The sequence below is a fragment of the Microcaecilia unicolor genome, chromosome 1 (genome assembly GCF_901765095.1).
Source record: "Microcaecilia unicolor chromosome 1, aMicUni1.1, whole genome shotgun sequence".
NCBI lineage: Eukaryota > Metazoa > Chordata > Amphibia > Gymnophiona > Siphonopidae > Microcaecilia > Microcaecilia unicolor.
In genome coordinates, this window is record NC_044031.1 from 601,937,950 (window position 1) to 601,962,470 (window position 24,521).

General features: G+C 41.0%; 1 protein-coding gene across 3 annotated transcripts in view; it reads right to left on the minus strand.

Moving 5' to 3' along the window:
• TRAPPC9 (trafficking protein particle complex 9) overlaps nt 1-24,521 on the minus strand; it is a 1,491,395-nt gene that overhangs the window by 234,998 nt on the left and 1,231,876 nt on the right. The window lies entirely within an intron of this gene.

Genomic DNA, 24,521 nt, shown 5'->3' on the forward strand with positions numbered 1-24,521 from the left:
GGGGTTAATTAGATAGTGGCTGAAAATTGCCACTATCTAGTTACTTTTAAGCCCTGCTCTCAGAACTCCAACACTCTCTTTCTCCTAAATAGAATTTTTTTGGCTGGATATTGAGTTCTTCAGCCAGAAGATAACCATTAACCATTCACAAACTTAAAATAAAATAAGGATTTGTGTGCCAAACATTTCAGTTAACTGTATACTTCCCTTCAAATAATGACATCATCATCTTTTAATTGTTCCTGAAACACTTTTTTTTTTTTTTTTAATTCCCCTCTTTGGACAGTTTTCCTCTGGTCCTCAGGCCCATTCTCTCCCATGCAGTTCTATTCAGACTTCTGACAACACAGTAATTGTAAGACTGTGACTCTATTTAGCTTTCTCATTTGGCTAATTGATTTCTCAGCTGTTTCTCACTATGTTCCTTTTGTGAGCTTAAATGTGCAAGAAAGTAGAAATGTGTCTGAGTTAATAACATTGCAGCTATAGATTTCTTTTTGTGTGTGTGCATCTATTTGCTAATTAGAACTGGTGGCAACAATAAGTGGCTTTTCTTTCCATTCTGAAAGATCTTGAAATGTATTGTGTAAACAACTACAAACAGAAAGTATCAATTCAAGTGTAAATATATATATACAATTAATAAAAGAAAAGCATATTTATAAAATACCATTCTATTTTGTACTACTGGTCTTTTGTATGTTAAAGAAAAGAGCAAAATTCTTCTTATTTGTACAAAAAATAAAAATGTTGACCCTATAAAAATCAATATAATTTTCAGGTGTTTTGTGCTGTAGGTAAAACTGTCTCTGTAGACTGAAGTGAAATTTCTGTGAAAGAAGGCATATTCTGATATCACTGAGGTTAAAACTGCTTTGGCTTCTTTTTCCTAGGCAAGCGTGTTTACACGTGGTCATATGATGCATCCTACCAAAGTTTTTTCAGAGCACTGCTGGGGGACACACAAAGGTTATCCTGGTTTAATACACTACGGGGTCTTTTTGCAAAGCCATGGTAGTGTGGGAGCGTGGAATTGCTGCACACCTAGGCCGCTTACTAATGTGTCCTCACTAACCCGGTGGTAACCGGTCAGTTTGCGCCACTGCCTGATCACCACCAAGTGCACCTGGTCTCATGCTAGAATATAGACAAATATTTTCTTCCGTCAGAAATGGCGCACGCCAAAAGCACAACTACTGCTGGGTGACTGGGTGAACCCAGTGGTAGTGCTGATTTCCCATACCCTGCTCATTAATTAAATTCTAACCAAAATCCATATATGCATTGGGATCGTATCGGAACTACAGTAACCTGTTCTTAAATAAAGGATATGATAGTTAATCTAAATTGTATTGAAAGTCCCCTAATCTCTTACAGAGGACCATCCTTTAAAAGAATCAATAGAGCGTAGCGTGTATGTTTCTATGGTAGCCTCTTAGGTGTTAAGCGGGTTATAACTTTTTAAAGTAAATAAAGTTAGGAAAACTGGACCACTAAGCCACAGCCCAACGCTTACGTCTACAATCATAAAGGGTCTGGGCAATGTAACATAAATCACACTCCCCCGATGTCCCCTCATCATAACCCCTCCCCCCCCACCACACACACACACAAACAGCCCCCATCAAAGCCCGCCAACCTCCTATAGGCTCCTCAAACCTACCTTTAGAAATCCCTGGTGTCTAGGCAGCATGGGGCAGGAGCAATCCTCAGTCAAGTCTGCCCCTACATGTGCCAAGTTAGAATTATTGCAATTACAAACTTTTGTGGAGGAAAACGGGATTGCAGATCAGTTTCAATTTGAATTTTTTCATAAACATGACACAGATTCCACAGATTTCTGATCTGAATTCTATGGGGCATATTTTCAAAGTACTTAGACTTACAAAGATCCGTGGAGGGGCATAATCGAACGGCGCCGGCCAAATCGATGGCCGGCCATCTTCGGGGCCGGCTCCACGAAGGGGCATAACCAAGCGTATTTTCGAAATACGCTTGGCACTGGCCAAATCGCTCGCCGGGGTTAGATGAGATGGCCGACTCCGATTTTCAGCCATAATGGAAACTGGGGCTGGCCATCTCAAACCCGGCAAAATGTAAGGCATTTGGGCGTGGGAGAAGCCAGCATTTCTAGTGCACTGGCCCCCCTGACATGCCAGGACACCAACCGGGCACCCTAGGGGGCACTTTTAAAAAATTAAAAAAATAAAACAATTAGCTTCCAGGTGTATAGCACCCTTCCCTTGGGTGCTGAGCCCCCCCAAATCCCTCCAGAACCCACTCCCCACAACTCTACAGCATTACCATAGCCCTAAGGGCTGAAGGGGGGCACCTACATGTGGGTACAGTGGGTTTTGGGGTTTTTTGGAGGGCTCACATTTACCACCACCAGTGGAACAGGTAGGGGGGGATGGGCCTGGGTCCACCTGCCTGAAGTGCACTGCACCCACTACAAACTGCTCCATGGACCTGCATATTGCTGTCAGGGAACTGGGTATGACATTCGAGGCTGGCACACAGGCTGACAAAAAAAGTTTTTAAAGTTGTTGTTTTGAGGGTGGGAGGGGGTTAGTGACCACTGGGTGAGTCAGGGGAGGTCATCCCCAATTCCCTCTGGTAGTCATCTGGTCAGTTGGGGCACTTTTTTGGGACTTGGACCTGAAAAAAAAGGGTCCAAATAAAGTGGGCCAAATTCGCGTGACGGCCATCTTTCTTTTTTCCATTATCGGGCGAAGCCAGCATCTCAACGCACGCCCCCGTCCTGCCTTTGCTACCATGCCGACATGCCCCCTTTGAACTTTCACCGGGCCCACGACGGAACGCAATTGAAGCCGGCCAAAATCGGCTTTCAATTATGCCGATTTGGCCGGATTCGGGAGATCGCCAATTTGTGTCGGAAGATGGCCATCGACCTCTTTCGAAAATAAGCTGGATAGTAACCTATGGAACCTTGTGTGCTGAGCCCCCCAAACACCCCCCAAAACCCACTACACCCCAACTGTACACCACAACCATAGCCCTTACGGGTGAAGGGGGGCACCTATAAGTGTACAGTGGGTTTGTGGTGGGTTTTGGAGAGCTCGCAGTTTCCTCCACAAATGTAGCAGGTAGGGGGGTATGGGCCTGGGTCCGCCTGTCTGAAGTGCACTGCAGTACTCACTAAAAATGCTCCTGGGACCTTCATGCGCTGTCATGGACCTGAGTATGACATCTCAGGCTGGCACGAAATATTTTTAAAGATGTTTTTTGAGGGTGGGAGGGGGTTAGTGACCACTGGGGGAGTAACAGGAAGTCATCCCTGATTCCCTCCGGTGGTCATCTGTTCATTTCGAGCACCTTTTTGTGCCTTACTTGTAAAAAAAACATGTCCGGGTGAAAACGTCCAAGTGTTCGTCAGAGACGTCCTTGCTTTTTTCGATTATGAGTCAAAGACGCCCAAATGTTGGCCACGCCCAAGTCACACCTTTGCTACGCCTGACACGCCCCCTTGAAATTTGGACGTCCTTGCGACGGACTGCAGTTGGAGAGGTTCAAAATCGGGTTTCGATTATACCAATTTGGAAATTTGGACGTCTCTGGGAGATGGACGTCCATGTTCCAATTTATGTCAAAAGATGGACATCCTTCTCTTTCGAAAATGAGCCTGATAGTAACATAGTAGAAGACAGCAGATAAAGACCTGCACGATCACACTGCCTTCGCTTCTGTTTGAGCTGTGCCTCTGGTCCCGCCCTCATTTTCTGTTTGCGGAAGGGCGGGACCAGAGGCACAGCTGAAACAGAAGTGATACTGAAGGCAGTCTGAAGCGCTGTTCCGTGCCTGCTCAACTTCACTGTTGCCGGCGGACCACGAGGTAAAAAGTTTTAAAGGACGGCCGGCACTTACAAATGGGAGGGGCAGCCGCACACGTTCTGCTTGCACTCAGAAGCCACAGAGAGAGAGGGAGGGAGGCGCGGGGTTGTGCAACTCGGACGACAGTGGGTGCATGGAACTCGGAGGGCACGGAACGAGAGAGGGGGAGGGGGCACGGGATGAGAGAGGGGGAGGGGCTCAGGACGATAGAGGGTGGAGGGGGGCTCAGGCCGATAGAGCGGGGAGGGGGCACAGGACAAGAGAGGGGGAGGGGGTCCTGGAACTCAACCGGGAGGGGGGAGGGAGTCCTGGAACTGGAAGGGGAGGGGGAAGTGGGAGGGGGAGGGAAAGGGGGAGGGGAGGGGGAGGAGGGGCGGGTCCTGGAACGCTAAGGGGAGGGGTTCCTGGAACTTGGAGGAGAGGGAAGGAGGCAGGTAGGGGGGGGGGGCATTGAACTCTGATGGAGGGAGGCAGGTAGGGGGGCATGGAACTCAGAGGGGAGGGGGGCTGGAACTCGGAGGAGGGAGGGAGGTAGGGAGGGGGCCCTGGAACCTTGCTAGCGCCCCTTTCCTTTCTGTTGGAAATGGGCCTCTTTTACTAGTAATCAATAAAACTTTAGTTTCCATGACTTCATAGTGTCAACAAGCTAAACATCAGGTCCATACCACTCTGAGCATGTGCAGACCTCTTTCCCTGGTGGCTCAACTTCCTTGCTGCAAATCTGTATAAAAGTTAACTTTGCACATGGGGTTAGTTGTCAGTGTTTTCAAATCCAGGCTAAAAGCCCACCTCTTTAACGCTGCTTTTGACTCCTAATCACTGCTCACTTGCCTGTACCTGTTATCCCCACCTCTTTAATCCCCTTACCTCTTAATTGTTCTGTTTGTCTCTCCTATTTAGATTGTGAGCTTTTTGAGCAGGGACTTTCTTTTACGTGTATGGTGTACAGCGCTGCGTATGCCTTGTAGCGCTATAGAAGTGTTAAGTAGTAGTAGTAGTAGTAGTGTTGAAGGCAGAAGCTGGAGAGCATCTGTGCTTGAGGAGCTTCCACAACCTGTTCCGTTTTTACCAATGGTCTATAAATAGCCCAGGCCTTCTTTCAGAAAGAGTGATGAGAGCTCCAGAATAAATCTTCTACATCTTTGTCCTTTATTTTATATTTATTGATTCACCAATGAGATTCGCTTCCACTTGTATTTAATGAGCCCATACATCGCACTGAGCTTTTATTAAACTTTCCTACGGCTACAAGATGCATTGAGTTAATTTACAAGGGATGCTGCATGGAAAAAACATAAACAAACATGGTGCATTATTTATTTCAATGACCCTTCCGTGACCATATTTAAATGAACAATTTCTTCTGTGGTAAATAACTGTTTGGAAATCTATACTTTATTTAGAAAAAGCAATTTTTTTACACTGTTTAGACAGACAAATCTGAAAAGAGATCATGAGAATTGTATATGCAGAAAGACAAGGAAGGAAGTGCCAAATCTATTTGAAATTTCACTGCCACAAAACTGTGGGAAAATTATTTTAAATTAATCTGTATTGAGAGAAAGAATATTTTATCATTACAAAATTTCCATCTCTTGATGTAAATGGTAGTAATTTGCTACCATACTACCAGACCAAAGTCTTTAATAAAAATTCTGTATTTTTAGACTGCCTTTGAATTTTAGCTCAAGTTGGTTTACAACATTTTTTAGGTTTAACAAGTCGCTACCTCCAAGAGCATATAATCTAGTAAGTGGATATCTGAGGCAATGGAAGATAAAGAGGGCTAATTTTACAAATAATTCATCTTTATTAAAATATTATCAAGAATCCAGCATTTTAAAGAGAACCATCTCTATGCCTTCAAAGGTTCTTTTATGAAATAGCAGGAAAAAGGGCCCTGTGCTAGCAGTGGGAGCCATTTTTACCACAGCGGGTAAAAAGTCCCTAGACAAACATGGCAATGCAGTAAGAGAATTCTTACCGCTGGCCATGAGGCAGGGAGCCCATAAGGGCTCCAGCGGTAACCCTGCAGCGTGTGGTGATGCCTCATTACTGCTGTGTTACCACCATGCAAACCATTTCCAGGGGTTTTCTTTTTCCCTGAAAATGGCATGCGCTCAGGGCGGAACTACTGCTGGCGGCCACATTGGGCCAGAAGTAGTACCGATTTAGCATTTGGTAAGCCCGCGTTGGGCTTACCGACACTTTGTAAAACACCCCCTAAACTTGGTTACACCTGCAAAATTACAGAGTTTTTCTTTCATTTCATCCCTTTTGGATTAGATTCTATATATCATGCCTAAAAATTTGACACCAAAATTAAATTCACTTAAGTGTATTATATAAAGTATGCTTTAATTTAGGCATACTTTATAGCAGTGCCGTAGCGAGGGTGCCTGACACCCGGGGAAGGTCGCCACTGCGCACCCCCCCGGGTGCAGGGCATGGCGCCCCCCCCTCCGGAGCGCCCCCCGAAACGCACCCTACCTTTCAGCAGGGGGGGGCAGGCGGGAGGGCCGATCCGCCCCCAGTGCACGTCACTGGGAGCTGCATCGGCTCTGCTGCTTCCCTGCTTTCTCTGCCCCGGAACAGGAAGTAACCTGTTCCGGGGCAGAAAGAGCAGGGAACCAGCGAGCCGACACCCCCCCCCAGCGCATGCACCCGGGGCGGACCGCCCCACCGCCCCCCCCTTCCTACGCCACTGCTTTATAGAATAAGCCTGATTAGAGTGATGTGGTAGCCATGTCAGTCCACTTTTAAAGGTAATAAATAGAAATAAAACAAAAACATAGAAAAGAAAATAAGATGATACCTTTTTTATTGGACTAACAATACATTTCTTGATTACCTTTTGAAGGTAACCCTTCTTCTTTAGATCAGAAAAACAAATCTGAAGAAGGGTTATCTTCGAAAGTTAATCAAAACATGTATTGTTAGTCCAATAAAAATGGTATCATCTTATTTTTGTTTCTCTGTTTTGTTTTTATTTCTTTTTCTTTTTTTTTAATTTGTCTTTATTAACATCAATATAATACATGCGTTCAATATGGAAAGTAAAATGTTTTGTTTTTATTACCCAGAATTAGCCTAACTTTCTGTGCAGGTTATAGAATGTGTCGAATGCTGGTCCAAGTAACTAAATGTACTTACAGCCAATTATGCCAAGTAAAACCTGATGAGAATCCAGACACCTAAATTAGGCATGGAGTGGGTGTATTCTATAACAGCACGCATAGATTTTAAATACATTCAAGACCTGCCCATTCTACACCCATGGTCATGCCCCCTTTTCAACTATGCAACTTAGAATTTATGTGTACCACAATACAGTATATGCTTAGCAAGTAGTGCGCATAAATTCTAATTAATGCTCATTAGTGCTGATAATTGGTTGTTAATATTCAATTAGCAGTGCTGATTAACTTGTTAACCAATTAGCTTCTGTGCATTGTTACAGAATACATTTCAATTTCCGCACAGAAATCTCAGTGCGATATATTTATTTGTTACATTTATAACCCACATTTTCCCACCTATTTGCAGGCTCAATGTGGCTTACAAAGTACCGTAAAGGCGTTTGCCATTCCGGTTGATAACAAATACAAGATTATGCTGTGGTCAAATGAGATATAGAGGTGAATCAAGCGTCATGGGTTGAGGGAAAGAGGATGGTAGATTGTCCAGTTCGATCTTTGATTATGTTGTGTTGCAGGGTGTGGGGATTTATGTTGGATCGTTGGGATAGGCTTTTTTGAAGAGGTGGGTTTTTAGTGACTTCCTGATATACAGAATCCCGGGGTTCATCTCTCCCCCTCCCATGCCCCCAACTTTGAACACCATATGAAGTAATGCAATCTCTCTTTTCTATTCCCATAATAACTCTCATGAAAATCTTTTTCTTCAAATTATACATTATGATTACCAAGGTCCCTCACTCCTCTGTGTTCTTGGGGTATTTTAAAGAACACTATAAACCCTTGATGTTAATGAATTCAAAAAAGGGTTCCAAATTTGGAGAAAATCATTGATCATACTTTCCCCTGCTCGAAGCACTGACCAACTTTCCATTCTGAGTAAAGCATACATTTGGTTTCTCCATAAGGCAAGAGAGAGTGTGTGTGTGTGTGTGTGGGGGGGGGGGGGGGGGGGGGGGGGGGGGGGGGGGGGGGGGGGGGGGGGGGGGGGGGGGGGGGGGTTCTGACTATATCCATTACATTTCATTATGGTCACCAATAGTCTGAAATCAGGGTCTATTCGCCCCCTTTGGAAGACTGCTGTCATTAAAACGGTCTTAAAGAAGTCCTCCCTTGATCTTTTCACCCTAATTACAGGTCCATTTTTGTCGCCTTTCTCTGTACCTTTTATAATTCCACTATATCTTTTTTGAGATGCAGTGACCAGAATTGAACACAATATTCAAGAAGCGGTTGTACCATGGAGCGATACAATTGCATTATAACATTCTCATTTTTGTTTTACATTCCTTTCTTAATAATACCTAACATTCTATTTGCTTTCTTAGCCACCGCCACACATTGAGCAGAGGGTTTCAATGTATCATCAACGATGACGCCAAGATCCCTTTCCTGGTCAGTGACTCCTAATTTGGAACCTTGCATTACATAACAAAGGGAGGGAGGAGAGAGAGGCAAGTGTTGCTCCCCCTCCCCCTCACCCCCCCCCCCCCCCCCCCCCGCCACCCTTGGCACTTCCAACTGCAGAGCTGGCTACGTCCAGAGAAAGAGCCTGTTGTTAAAAATTTAACAGCACACCCCTGGACTAGATCTAAACAATTTCCTTCTCTTGTTGGCTCCTGTATCAGCTGCTCCATAAAGCAATCCGCCTTGAGTGAATTCCTTCAATCAGGTGGTAAACAAATCATAATAAATAAAAAAAATAATGCAACAAAAGAAGCTGGCAATATGAGTGCTAGGCTCCCACCTTGCGAGAGGAACAGGAACTAGAAAATGCTTGAAAATCTAATGACTGCTATAGGTAAAGTTTGTCGCCTCGCCTAAGCCACATTTCTGTCAGACCCAAGATCTGACAGGAGGATTTGACCAATAAATCACACAACATCCGAATGCTAAACCGAAAAGGCTTTTATGAAAAAGATAAGTTTTTAATTGCTCTCCAAAATAATCTGTAATGGTACTGAACTGAATGCTATCTGATGGGATATAACCCTGATGGTATGTGAGATTTTCTTGCCCATCTCTATTAGACATTTTTTTAAGTTCTATTTGCTGGAAAAGTGATTCTTCTAAGATCCTCCTAGACTCCCTTTTGCCTTTTTGGTTTTGTTTAAAAGAAAGGAGGTCATTTCTTCTCAGACAGATGCCTTACTTTGATATGCATAAAATATTGAAGACAGCTGTGATGGTAGACTTAACCACTAGCTGCGTCTCCTTTACAGTCTGCAAGCATTATAACCATCAATATATTTAAGTTTACAGTTTTAAAAGACCTCAGCAGTGCCACTCACTAGGTCCATTTATTTGTAGCTTGTGAGATTTATACTCCACCCTCGTCACTGATCAACACTTTCACTAATTTTCAGTCTTAATTTATTTATAAATATGATACTTAGCCAGAGTGATGGGACCGGCTAATGTGAGGGGAGAGTTCTTGAAACAGCTGTAGGACAAAACATGAGTCATATCAGAAGTGGTCCTCAAGCCGACAGATATTAAAACTTGAGATGAGTACTTAAGTACATAAGTATTGCCATACTGGGAAAGACCAAAGGTCCATCAAGCCCAGCATCCTGTTTCCAACAGTGGCTAATCCAGGTCAGAAATACCTGGCAAGTTTAAACGTAAGCAAAAAAGCTGATAAATTCAGATGGAAAATTAGTGAACGTGTTGATCAATGATGAGGGTGAAGCAAATATCTTGCAAGCTCTGAATAAATAGAGCTACTGAGTGGCAACACTGAGGTCTTTTAAAACTGTAAACTTAAATATATTGATGAAGGAACCAGATTGTTGTTGTATTACTGTAATATATGAAGGTTCCTGGTTCATAAGTGGTATATAAGCCAGAGTTAAAGAGTTTGCTATAGCATTATAACCATGCAGTCAAGTAGCCAGGTTTAGCTGGCAGTCTACCCAGAGGCCTAGAAGAAGGCTGGATGTTTGTGCAACAACACCACTATTTCGGGGTAATTAGATTATTATAGAGCTTTGTGGTTAGGCATATGAAAAGGTGTGCACTAAAGAGAAATAAGTGGGGATCTTCTTTTTTCAAAAATTCGAAAGTGTCAGACCACAACAAAACAACAACCTGAAATTGGCTACCAATTAAACTATGAGTCACCTTCAAACTTTGCACCTGGGTTTACAGGATAATCTACAGCCTAGCTCCAGAATACATGATCGGCCTCTTAGAATTGTCAAACCGTAACACTACCACAGGCACAAGGAACTGCCTCAACCACCCCCTTCCGCCAACTTCCAAGACACAGTACAAATCCAAACTTGCAACAGGTTTTAGCTATTTATGCACTAAGGCTTGGAACGAGCATGAACACCTATCTTAATTTCTGGAAGCAGCTTAAAGTTCACTTCTTTAGAAAATTCTTTTTCAAGGAAGCTGAGAAATCCTAACTTCATCTGGAACATATTCCCACTAAACTTAAGACGTTATATAGGCAATACATATTATAGCAACTAAACTATAATGTAAGCCACCCTGAACCAATAATCTATTGGAAAAGGGTGGGGTACAAATGCTGAAAATAAAATGTAAAAAATTAAATCTACCCAAGATGGTGAAATTCAAAAGAAGAAGATGACAATGAATAATAATAATAATAATAAAAATAAAAATAAAAAAGAATGTCCTGGGAAAGGAGAAATCTCTCAGATGGTCACACTGGCTGGCAGCTAGGATGAATCTTCAGCAATGTGAACAAACTACAGGATGGGCCAACTGACCTTTATCTGTCATATCTACTAAGTTAGTACATGTTATTGTTTTTTTCCTACAGGCAGTATCATGAGCAGGATGCTCCATATTTAAATACACTTTTTTCATTTTTATTGTTCAATAGGAAAACAAAAATGTATTAAGGGAAAGGGGACTTGCATTGGTATACCATCTTTCTGTGGTTACAATCAAAGCAGTCTACATATTATATATAGGTACTTATTTTGTACCTAAGCTATAAAGAAGAGATATGATAATATGACTTTATTTCCATGTGATGCCATTACTTGAGTAGCTTTCCCTTCACATGACTAAATAACATTCTGCTGTAACCAAGAAACAAATCACAATTATCTTCACCCTCTCCATACATCCTTCCCACACTACCCTGTTGCAGCTTTACTTCATTAATGCCCGCTAAGCTGATTTCAGCTCTCTGGAGCAGGGTAGTGTCAGAATTGGAGAAACAAATGCAATTCAGAGAATAATTCAGTCCTGGTAATTTATTCAATCAATTTTCTCCCTTCGTCAATTTGGTGAACCCCTAGTTATCTTCATTTCTGCAAACCAGCACTTGCCTTGTACAGTGTTACCCATTCGAAACAACGATATGGCGGACCAGCCCTCTATGGTTTTACTATCCAGATTACCGTTCCTTTTCCTGCAAAGGGTCTTGCCATGCAGAACACTTTGATCATCATTGTAATAAAATATTTGAAAAATCTATGCTAATAAGTGTATTCTTAAATATGTTAATTTTAGGACAAGTGAGGAAGGCAACAACATAGCATAATTACATAGAGAATAAACAATCATATCTTGCTGTCTAATACCAGAAGTAGAAAGGAATAAAATACAGTGAGAGTAACTGCACCTGTCTCTCTAAGGTGCCCTTTTAATAAGCTACGTTAGGGTTAATGCACACTTAACGCATCTTAAAATGAAGTACTGTGGGATGTGCAAAGGCCAAAATAGTGCATGCTAATCTGGGCTGTGAAAAATACTTTCAATTTTTTTCTTGAGGGGGCGTGTTGGTTGAGGAGTGGGGGCATTCCTGAGCTAATCATTTAGTGAAGCTAAATTACCGTGCGCTAACTGGTTAATGCAGAATTATCTCTATAAACAAATGAGAGCTTGTAGAGTATCTCCTTGTTAATACTTAACGAATCAGGTGTAGCGATCTCTACTATAAAAACTTCAATGCGGTGTAATAACTAATTTTTCCGCTTTTTAGTTTTCAGGAGGAAAAGCCTCAAACACCGGCGGATACTCCTTTGTTGAGTCCAACTTAAGGGAGAACCACTTAATCATCACTGGCTAAAAAACCTCCTCTGATATTTTTTGTGACCCTCAGCTAGTTCGATTTCATATACTGATGTATTGATAAAGTGAGGATCACTTATCTTTTTTTGTGTATGTATATCAGTCTTCCTAATCCTGTCCATGTCCCGACTTCGGCCCAACTTTCGCCTCCTGCATCAGGGTCCGTGGGATACTTTCGACTGATGTATATTCAACACTTCGTTGAATTACCACAAGAGCCCTTACTTCCTACAAAATGGGTGGCGGTAAATGCTACACAGTACATTTTTTTTAATGGCCACATGTTAATGGCAACATTATGTGATAAACACAGTGCTTGCCCTACCCTGAGGAGGCCGCCAGAGGGCGCTCTCTGCCTGGAAACAGGGAAATGCCATGATATGGTCCCTAGAGGGAGCTCCCATTGGACATCAGGGTAATGACCTGAAGGGGCCAGTAGAGGGAGCTCCAGCCAAGGACTGAACATGAGGACCAGGGAGTACCTGTAGCAGAGGATTCTCCTTTAAGGGAAAAGGCACCCAGAAGGTTCTGGACTCTTCCAGAACTAGGAGGAGGGGCCCAGGAAGGGTGGGGTGGCCTATTAGCAGCCCTATTTAAACAGACAGGACTTAACAAGGATCTGGGTTTTCTAGCCCATTATAAACCATAAAGTTGTATTTCTCTGTTTATCACTCTCCTCTCAACTACCCAAACCCATTCTGTTAGACTATCAATGAAATGAAATGCTTTGATGTGCCCATGCATACCTCCTACTCACCCCCACCTTGCTAGACTGTCATTGAAATGCTTTGAAGCTTCACTTATATATACTATCAACTAACACATTTGCTTATTTCCGCTCTGACGAAGAAGGGCAACCTTCGAAAGCTAATCTTTTCCATGTTTTATTTTGTTTGATTTCTATTGATAACCTATGTTCTTAATCAAATCCGTTTCAGTTCTTTTTTTTCTCTCAAACGTTTCAATACCAAAATAAAAGTAAAGCTCTTTCAAACAGTTTCAGTCATAACTTGTCCACATACAGCCCCAAACTCACGATACCACAGAAATCAATGAATATTAAATAAGTTCTGCCCCAAATACTTCTTACAGAGCCAGCTGCCTTTTCCCTCACAGTTGTCTGTCTCTTCACCTAAGCTCAGCACAACGGTTCTTTATCAAAGTTCTCACTCTCTCTGCTATGCTCATGCACCTGTACATAGTTCTAGAACACTGTCTTCCATAACTTGCAACATTGCATAATACACTTTTCCAAACTTTTAATACAATTTCTCAAAAATTAAAACACACAGTAGCACCTGCCATTATCAAATCATCACTAGCCAATTTACCCAGACACTTCCCTGCTAGTCAACCATTCACACCACTGTCAATCAGCTTCACAAAACATCTTTTCATCTCCCAATCCTTTCTCACTTCATGGTAGCTTCCGATTTGCCCCAGAGCTCCAAGAAAGCTCAGGAGTCTTCAAAAATTCATCCGCTATTTCCTCGCGATTGCCATGCTACTTTCTGCTTCTTCTCCTGCACAGCCAGAACACCTGTGCATGAAATTCACACACACACTGCACATCCGAGGAATTCTCAACCTCCCCTCTGCCCCCCACCCTCGTTACTGGGCACTGTCAGCCAATCAAAGAACTGTCTCCCGGTCCATTTTGTTCCACTGGACATTCGGGAAAATTCTATGATTGAGCGTGATTCACACCTCTTGTCCTCCCCATGAATGCACTTATGTGGTAATCACACATGAGCAGTCAGCATCAGGTCCTGTAGTCCCGCAGTATCCACGCGGACCATAACTCCGATGTAGCTTTTACTGCCATCTTGACTCTGTAGCCTCTTGTTCCTTCCCTGCACTCTTGCAACCATTGTCTCCTGGGCTCCTGCAGCTTCCCACAAAACTGCAGCCAGCTAGCGCTATTACCCTTGCCCCCTGACCTGCTCTGCACTGGAGCACTTCTGGGTCACCTCTCACCCTGTACCAGGTAAGTATTTTTTTAAAATTATTATTATTTTTTTATACCCTCTTACACATTCACACAGGGTGAGATCTACCTGTTTTTCCATAATTGCTCCCACTCTTTGGAATTTGGTACCTCTTAGCCTTAAATTGGAGCTATCCTTTACAAACTTCAAGGTTAATCTGAAAATGTATATCTTTTCTAAGGCTTTTAGCACTACTTAAGATTGTTCTATGGTGATTAGTTAAGATGCCTTTGTTTTGTAGGCCCTGGGCTACTCCTCACTTTTGCGCAGTCTCTTGTTATCACTCCCTTCCTCCAATTTGTTTTATCTTAAGGTTAATTTTCTATATCCCATCCCCTCCCCTAATAAATGCAGATGTTGCAACTTAGTTCCTTGTATGCCTCTCATTTCTTTCCTTTCTCTTACTACTAATTTATATTTGACTTTGTAAACCGCTTAAATTTTATTGATTTGCAGTATATAAAATAAAGTTGAACCTTGAACCTATACTTACATTTCTTTATTTTCCATAATACTGGTTTCCAAATCTGGCCTCAGAGATACCAGTCAGGTTTTCAGGATAATCCATAATGAATACGCATGAGATACATTTGCGTACAGAGTGGCAATCCTTAAAACCTGATTTCCTGAGGACAGCTTTGGAAACTGCTCTTCTATAAAATGGGGTATGGATCATTTAGGTTCTAAGTTGAGGATCAAAGAACATCATTCTAGTAGGCATCTACATTTGGGAAGTTTGTTTCATTTTCTCTTTTTCTTTTCGAAAGGTTTGGGGCTTAGACTTGCTCCCACTTATGTACTTGATAGTGACTACATGAGAGTCTCTCTTTTCATTTCTAATCATTATCTTTTTATATACAATTTTTTTTCTTGAAATGCTGTATTTGCAATATTTTTTCAAATGACAATAAATAGGAAAAAAAAAAACCCTGCAAGAACTACAGCTTATTAGCATGAACAGCTTGAAAGGAGAGACACTATCTAGAAATAAAGCTATTTTTAAAATACACATTTACTTTTTATAGGTTAGTTAAAATTGTTCAATTAAAGATTTTTTTCCACTTTGTGACATCACCAACAGAGGTAATCAATCTAATGTAGTACCTTTAACTAGAAAACTTTTCTGTGATTCATCCCTTCTTGCAGAACAATTTTGGCATACTTATTCAGATGCAACCACAGAGAAAATAGCAATGAAGCACAAATGAAAACTCCTCCATGAAATGAGATATGGTGCCATCATCATAGCGCTAGAAGATTAGGCAAAACCAAAATCTAGCCTGCATTTTTAATTCCCCAATGACAATGCAGAAGCAGATTAAGATCATCCCAAGCTTTTTTTGTATAATGCACTAATGGTAGGCTTCATTGGAGACTTCTTGTGTGAGTTTGAAGTAAACTAATTAGCTGTGCACCAATTTCACTGAAACTAGAGCCCAATTAGCACATCCTAAGGCTGCCTGCAGTCTCATTCTTCAGCTTAGTAGCAAAAAGTAAATTAGAGAAGGCCTTTTGCCTAGTTAGCAGGTAAGAAAGATGAGCTATAACTACAGATCACTAGAAATAAACAGAATATTTTTTCTCCTATTGCAAAGCATTTTAGTATTCAGTAACATGCTACTCACTGAAGATAGCAAAAAGAAGTTGAACTGTAGAATAGGAAGAGGGGGCAGGTGGGCCATAAACAGCAGCCAAAAGAAAAGAAGGGCTCAAATAGTGAGTACAGTGATTGTTCACTGCTCTAGGCTCACCCACTTCCTTCCTCCTGCCTGCAGTCTGCCTGAAAAGGATAGCCTGGAACAGAACAAGTAACAGAAAAATGTTCCAAGTTGTTCCTCCAGACATTAAACCCTGGTGTAAGGCCCTATGTGCTTTCTTGTGTACAGTCTTTTTATTGCAAAACTAGTAAAAAAGCCCCGGTTCTGATGCAAATGAAACGGGGGCTAGCAAGGTTTTCTTCTGTGTGCATGTGGGAGTGTGTGTGTCCCTGCCCTCTGCCCTCTCTCCCCTCCCCCCTCTGAGTCCTTCACTGCTTTGCTGTGTTTTCCTTCACTGACTGTTTGTGTTACAGAGAGGGCGGGGCAGACACTCAAGGGGAAACCGGATATCTCTCCCCCTTCACACTTCCGGCTTGAAGGCTTAATAGAACGTTGGTGTTGCCTTTTATATAGAGAGATTTTAACATATAGAATAGATACCCTCCAAAGCAGTTAACTTGCTGAATAAAACTCTTCAAATTCTAATTACACAAGATACTATGTGACTCCACTATTATCTCATTAACGGAAGGAAAAAGCCTTCAGATGCTCAGTCTTCCAGTTGCCTTATCAGCATTTTCTTTACTCAGCGAGCTTCCACATCAGGCTTTAAAAAAAAATCTTAGTTTTTTTAAAATTTTCAACACTTTTTTTGTTTTATCCTTTTAATTAAAATTGCATTCGTATTCTATAACTTTTTTCTTCTTTATATTTCATTCACAAAACATTGTACCATGTTCACATTAACTATATAATTGTGTTAACTCATAGTAGAATGAAGTCGGGACACATGTTGATATGCTGGATATTCACAGGTTTGCTCAACAGTGCTACTCTGTTTCACGTAACTCTTTCTCAGGAGCAAAGACCAGCTATCATCACTATTCTGTGTCCTGCAACCGGCACTTGAATAGGAATGAATACGCGGAACACTGAAGTTTGTTGATGGGTAAAAACAGAACGTTAACTTCCATATACAATATTGAATCTATGATTTTTGCACTCCAAAAACATCTTTGCAGGACACAGAATAGTGATGATAGCTGGTCTTTGCTCCTGAGGAAACAGGAGTGCCACTGTTAAGCAAACCTGTCATCGTCGCGCAACTGTAAGACTTTAACACTGGCTGAACGAATAGAAGTTCTTAAAAAATTAGAAAACAAACAAAGTCAAGCATCTATTGCTAAAGAATATGGTGTCAATCCCAGTCAAATTTCACGTGTCTTGAAGCAGAAAGACCAGCTTCTGGAAGACTGGCAAAACAATACAAATCCACACCAGAAATGAAAATGGGCGGGAAAAGCTGAGGAGGTAGAAGATGTTCTTCTTCAGTGGTTTTCTCAAGTCAGGAGCAGACAGTTTCCTGTCAGTGGTCCACTGCTTATGGAGAAAGCTAATCAGCTAGCTGAAAGTCTTGGACTAACTGAATTCAAAGGCACTGTTAGATGGTTGGAAAGATGGAAGGAGAGGAACAACATAAAATTCAAGAAACAGCAGGGTGAAAAACAAGACGCTGATGACTTTGGTGCTCAAAATTGGGTTGTTCCAGTTCTTCCTACCATCTTAAGTAGAGGAGTGTGGTAGCCGTGTTAGTACACTCTTAAGGTTATCAATAGAAATCAAACAAAATAAAACATGGAAAAGAAAATAAGATGATACCTTTTTTATTGGACATAACTTAATACATTTCTTGATTAGCTTTCGAAGGTTGCCCTTCTTCCTCAGATCGGAAATAAGCAAATGTGCTAGCTGACAGTGTATATAAGTGAAAACATTCAAGCATTACTATGACAGTCTGACAGTGTGGGAGGAGGGGGGTGGGTAGGAAGTATGCATGGGGACATCAAAGCATATCATTGATATTCTAACAGGGTGGGTGTGGATAGGTGAGGGGAGGGTGATCAACAGAGACATACAGCTTTATGGTTTATAATGGGTTAGGAACCCCAGATCCTTGTTAAGTCCTTTCTGTTGGGTGTTAAAATATTCAATCATTCTGACTTCAAAGGTCTTACGTTCTTGTATGGTTTTAAAGTTACCTTTCAGTATTCTCACTGTGAAATCACTGGTACAGTGTCCTGGTTCTGTGAAGTGCTGTCCCACCGGGGTGGGGGCCCTACTGGCTGTATTGTTCATGTGATGTATATGTAAATTGAATCTTGTCTTAAGCATCTGGCCTGTTTCTCCAATATAGCATCCTTTGTTACATTTTTTACACTGAATGATATATACCACATTGGAAGATGAGCAAGTGAAAGATCCCTTTATGTTGAATATCTTTCCTTTGTGGATAACTGTGGGGTCCTGTGAAATATTTTGGCATAGTTTGCAACTGGATAAATTACAGGGACGTGTGCCCTTCTGTTCCTTTTCAGTCTGTGATGGAAGTTTACTTCTGATTAGCTTGTGTTTTAAGTTGGATGGCTGTCGGAAGGCCAGTACTGGTGGGGATGGGAATATCTCTTTCAGTAATTCATCCTCCTGGAGTATAGGTTGTAGATCTCTTATGATTTTCCTCAGTTTTTCCAGCTCTGGATTGTATGTCACTACCATCTTGAATGTGTTTGCACCTCGTGACATTTTCAATGCTGATGAAAATGGACTCTACTGGCGAGCGATTCATGATGGAACACTTGCATTCAAACAAGCCGAAACTACAGGAAGTAAAACGTTGAAGGACTGACTGACGATCCTCCTTTGCTGCAATATGGATGGGAGTGAGAAGTTGGAACCACTCGTCATTGGAAAGAGCAAACAGCCTCGTTGCTTCAAGAGTGTTAAGTGACTTCCTGTGTCATATGAGCCTAACACAAATTCATGGATGACTGGGGACATTTGGAAGCAGTGGCTAAAGAAGTTAGACACTAGAATGCGGGCACAAAAGCATCAGATTTTGTTTCTTTGTGATAAATGTGCTGCACACAGTGATGATGTCAGGCTGTTAAACGTCAAGGTGGTCTTCCTGCCACCAAACACTACCTCTCTGATCCAACCTATAGATCAGGGCATAATAGCCAATTTCAAACAACATTATCGGGCTCTTGTGCTACGTCATCTGATGAGCATTATGGATGACCAGACTGGCAAGGATAAACATGCTGTTGAACTGGCTCGTAATCTATCACTGTTGGATTCCCTACATATGCAGAAAGAAGCTTGGAATCATGTTACACAGGCAACCATTGTGTACTGCTACAAGCGGGCAAGCTTTGTTAGGGATGTGGAGAGGGATGAAACAGATGCAGCTGTTGCAAACGTGTCAGATGAACAGGCTATTGACATCCCAGCCAGTGTTACTGAAGAGGAGTTTCATCACTACATAGCTGTTGATTACGATCTACAAACAGCTGACGACAGCACTGATGTTGAGATATGCGTCTACACGCAGGCAACGGCTGATGATGAAACATGATTAAATGAGCAGCGAGGCACGTGCTGACGAAATTCAATAACCTCCTGTCACTTTTGCAAGAGCGCTGGAGAGTCTCAACACCGTGCGGGCCTATCTGGAGGCCACTGGATGTCAGTGCTATGACAGATTTTACCGAGGACTATGACTGATTACTTCAAGTAGGCCTAACGTCAGTTAACGGAGACTGTATACTGTACATATAATAAACAGTACTGTACAGATGTTTATCAGATGTCAAGCTTCTTTTTTGGGTTACAACGGTTAAGTGCACGCTCTGGTTAACTGCATGTATTTCTTTGGTCCCAGACCCTTGCACTTAAGCAGATTGCACTGTATATTCTCCAACTGCAATTTGCTGTGTCCCAATATGACAAGACAGATTAGAATAGGCTGGAGTGGACTTTGACGCCAACTCCAGTAGTCGGAATGTAAGGAAAGTACCAGGTGGACTTCTATGGTCCTTGTGCCAAATATGGAAAAGAAAGACTAGGATCAAGTATTTTATTTTACATTCATTATTGGTTTAATCATGAATTAATAATGAGTGTGCCTGTGATGAGTGTGATTGTAGGGCAGATTGGATGGACCGTTGAGGTCTTTATCTGCCGTAATCTTTGTTGCTATGTTATGTTTGATCTAATAATGTGGATATGATCCTCAGAGGTATATATATATATTTGGATGCCCCACTCCCCCAAACATAATAATAATAATCTACTCCTTCAGGCAATTTTACTAACATTTGTTTCCATAAATAATTAGATCTGACAATGGCTGCCACCCCTACTTCTCACTTTCCTTCCCCGGGAGAGCCATAGAAACTAAAATCAGATGGAGGAAATGAGGCTATGACAATATCTCCGTCACTTGGGAGCCATGCTACAGTCAATAAATATCTAAATTCCAGTCAATAAGTAAATCATGCAGTCACATCTATCTGCTGGAAGATCAAGTACATTGAGATATCATGACTAACTGGAGGACACTATTAAAAGGTTAAGCCTTCCATACCCTCATAACCAATTGCATATGTCCCATGACTGATTACTAAAGGAATCTTGTAAGTACCTTCATGGAACTAAAAAGCAGGGTAAGACTTCTTGATGACAAGCTCCTAGCTGGCAAGTGATGGGCAGGAGATTGATAACATCAGCAGACAAATCTGTCAGACCTATTAGCTCTGCCCACTCTCGAGATTCAAATTGCAACCAGCAGATTGATGGGAGCTGAAGGGGGAGGTAGAGCACAGAATGCAACTGGTGCTCCTCCTTCTGATCTGCTCAGTCTCACTGTCTTTAGTCTTCTCTCTGGGGTTGCTGTGGACATTGCCGGAGGGGTAGAGCTAACCTGAGGTAGTATGATGGAGCTGTTACAGTACTGAAGCAGTTAAATATATATTCCATGTTGTGGAATAAATTGTTCCCTGAGCTCTGCAAATTAGATCATTATAGAGGTTTTAAGAAAGCTTTAAAAACCTGGTTCTTTTCCATGTAGTATATTACATTAGCCACTGGATGTCTGCTCCCACCTGGAGCCAGCTTGGGAGGTAGGTGTTTAAAGACCGTCAGCATTGCAATCAGATACGGGAAATTATGTTAGTGTTAGGGTATATCCTAGTACTTTGGGCTCTATATGCTGCTTTGAATAGGATGAGTGGGAGATAAATGGTCTTTCATATTTTTTGGAAGGGGTTAGGGGTACGTGGGGAGGGGCAGAGTGATTATAACTGTACACTGCTTAGATAGTTTTTTGTTATCTTGTAAGTGGTGTATAAAAATATAAAATAAAGAAATAAAAACTACCAATATTTACACATGCAAATTGTAGATAAGACTTCTAGAATAAGAACCTATGTCTTATGAAGACATGGAGCATCAGTTTCCCAGCTGTTGTTGCTCTTTTTTAAGCATGTAAAGTTGGTATGATAAATGAAACATTTACTTCAGTCTTGCTATACAGAGAATATCATCTCTATATAATAATTCTAATGACTCCCTTAAGAAGACTAAAGAACACTGAGCAGATGTTAGAAGTCTTTAAAAGCCATTCATCAGATGATGCATGTTATCAAATGAAAAACTATCCCATAAGGCCAAGACTACATTCATTTCTCAGACTTCCCTTGTCTGAGAGCTGAGAGGCTGAACTGTAAGAGTCACCCCAATCTAATCTTCTTCCACTTTAGTTCAAAAGCTGTTACTTGCCACCTTCACTGGGATAACGAAAAACTGAGGGAACTGCTTTTCTCTCTGTTAAGGTCCTGGATTCCCCTGTAGGGGTAGAAGAAACCATGGTCTATAATTCTGAAAAAAAAAATTCTAAAGTCCTACAGCACAGGGCACTATGCCAATATTTTACAGCAGAAGCAACAAATTTAAAGAGCAGTTTTAAAGAACAGACTAACTGCTTTTTCAGCAATTGCATAAGGTGAGTGCACTGTTAGGGAAAAATGTGTACACTGAAAGGGAAGGACAAGAGGTCAATCAACTAGGGTTAATTAGGAACACAGATTTCCAATGGAACTATATAGAAAAGGTGTGTTAATTCAATATGAATGAAAAGAATGTTTATTATGCCCAGTAAAAACAGTATCATATATCAGCAAGGTCAACCTATTTTTTAGCACATATACTGGTACCTATTCAGTTTCTATGGGTTTGCATTAATGGAAGGCATAGTAACAACATATTTAATGGCAGAAAGACCAATTGGACCATCCATTCAGTTATTTCTGTTCATGCTACAAGGATATATCCCTGCTGCCAGGCACAGAGGTTTCATTGATTGTAGGATATCATTCATTATTCATTCAGTTTTTGCTTTTTATCTCCTTGACCATCTACCCAGGAGAACAGAGCCAAACAAGATCCTGTATTAATCCAACACCTCCATCCATGCCTTACATCCAAACTTTATAATGATCTCAACAGCTACCAATACTAGAGAGGCTGCTTCATGAACAAAACATCCTAGCCTGAACTCAAAGGCTCCAGAGAATTATTATCCAATTTTGTTCTTGCTTTTTTAAAAAATATATTTTATCTTACTCCTATTGTAACTTTGTTTCTCATTTAATATTGATGCATGTAATCCATTTTGATGGTCTGACCCTAAGCGGAGAATCAAATAAACACAACCTTGAACCTTTTTTTTTTAATCAAAGGTAATGGAGCACATGGTTGTGTAACAGTTGGTGGAGTTTATTTAGATTTAAAAAATCCCTGATCCCTTTCAATCTGGATTTAGCCCCTAAACATGGAGTTGTTAATTTTAATGCTTGACAGAATTCAATTAAGTTTTGATAGAAGCAATCAATATATTCTAGTCTCATTAGATATCACTTTGGCATTTGATATGATTCTACATCATTGCTGAACAGGACGCAAGTCTTCAATGGAAAGGAAGCTCAGGAATATGGGGGAATAAAATGAAGGTGAAAAGGGAAAGACTCATAAGTAAGCTGAGGAAAAACTTCTATGGAAAAATAGTAGTGAATTAATGGAATGGCCTCCTAGTGGAGGTGGTGGAGATGAAACCTGCATCTGAATTCAAGAAAACTTGGGACAAGTACATAGGATCTCTAAGGGAGAGGAAAGGATATTACAAGGCATGGTCGGGCAGACTGGATAGATCATATGGTCTTTATCTGCCTTCATTATTCTATGTTTATATAAACCTCAGTTAGGGTCACAAGATGATCACAGATCATGAGAGATGGTCCAGGCTTTTATTTATTTTCCTAAGGAAAGCAGGTATATGAGTCCAGGGCTAATGTTAGATAGGCTGGAATTGAGGGCTTTACCTCCTTCATCTTCAGACAAGCTTGAGACCTCACTGGAATCCAGGGCAACTATCCTACTTGCACTCTCTTCATACCAGCTTTGTATGACTCCATATGTGTTGATGGGACTAAACCAGTGGTTCCCAAACCTGGTCCTGGAGGCACCCCAGTCAATCAGGTTTTCAGGATATCCACAATAAATATTCATGAGAGAAATTTGCCCCCACTGCATGCAAATCTCTCTCATGAATATTCACTGTGGATTTCCTGAAAACCTGACTAGCTGGAGTGCCTCCAGGACCAGGTTTGGGATCCACTGGGCTAAACAAAGACTAGTTAACGTTGTTATTTAGAATCTGCCCTTATATGGCCAATATACTTGTGAGTCAAGTTTTCCTTGAGCTACATTTTAGAACCATTGAGACACAAAATGAAATCATGAATTCTATGTATTGTTATTGCATCACAGTCAGAGATTATGCTACATTCTAATCCTCTGTTATGCAGGAGGAAAAAAAATCAGTCATCGTATATGTGTGATACGATATGATAAAAGATATTATATAAATATCTAAAAGTTTACAGAAGAAAGAGAAATAATATTCCTATGTTGATTTCTGATATGCAAGAGATAATTAAAAAAAAAAGAAAATATTTTGATGCCTATTTATGGATGCATTCTATGGAATAAGTACTAGATTTTAGAGAATTAAATCTTCCTTCTAAAGTATGTTTCGGCATCATCATTTTATTGTTCTTCCTTGTGATATGGACATATGTAAGTTCCAAGTATCACCAGTCTGTGTGTACTAAATATCCATCACACCCAAAAAGAGCTCAACCTTGAAATCTCAGTCCGATATTAAGCTTAGAAGAGCTTCCCGCTGCTTCAAGGTCATCTAATACCACAAATAATCTTCATCCATAGCATATTCTGTACAAAAACATTTTAGGTTTCAATGTAGGCTGTGTTTCATTGGTACTTCTTCAGTAGACTGTACTACAAACAATCAAAAGAATGCAACAGTATAAAGCATATCCATACATATTCAAATAACCCCAGTATAAAATATTGTAAATCCTGGGGGTAGTGATACCAAATGGTGCTCACCAGCAGCATCTGAAACCACCATGCTCACACATATGTAGGCATGAACTAGCACCCCACAGCTCTTTATAGTGCCATTAATAACACCCAATCTATCTCCTTGTTTAGCCCATTCGGCTACATTTTCTATTGTGGAAGAGAACATTTTCAAGAATTTCCTTGTCATATGGACAATCTGAATGACTATAACTGCTTTAGGGAGTCTTTGTAGTTTTTAAGAAGTTACATTATTTGCGATTATACTGTGTAATAAAGTTTATGCTTTTAAGTGGAATTTAAGATAATTATTGTATTAGATTTGTGAAATAAGCGTTTATAAAATTTGTACGGTAAATTAATTAGTCATGTGAAAACAATACTAAAGGTTT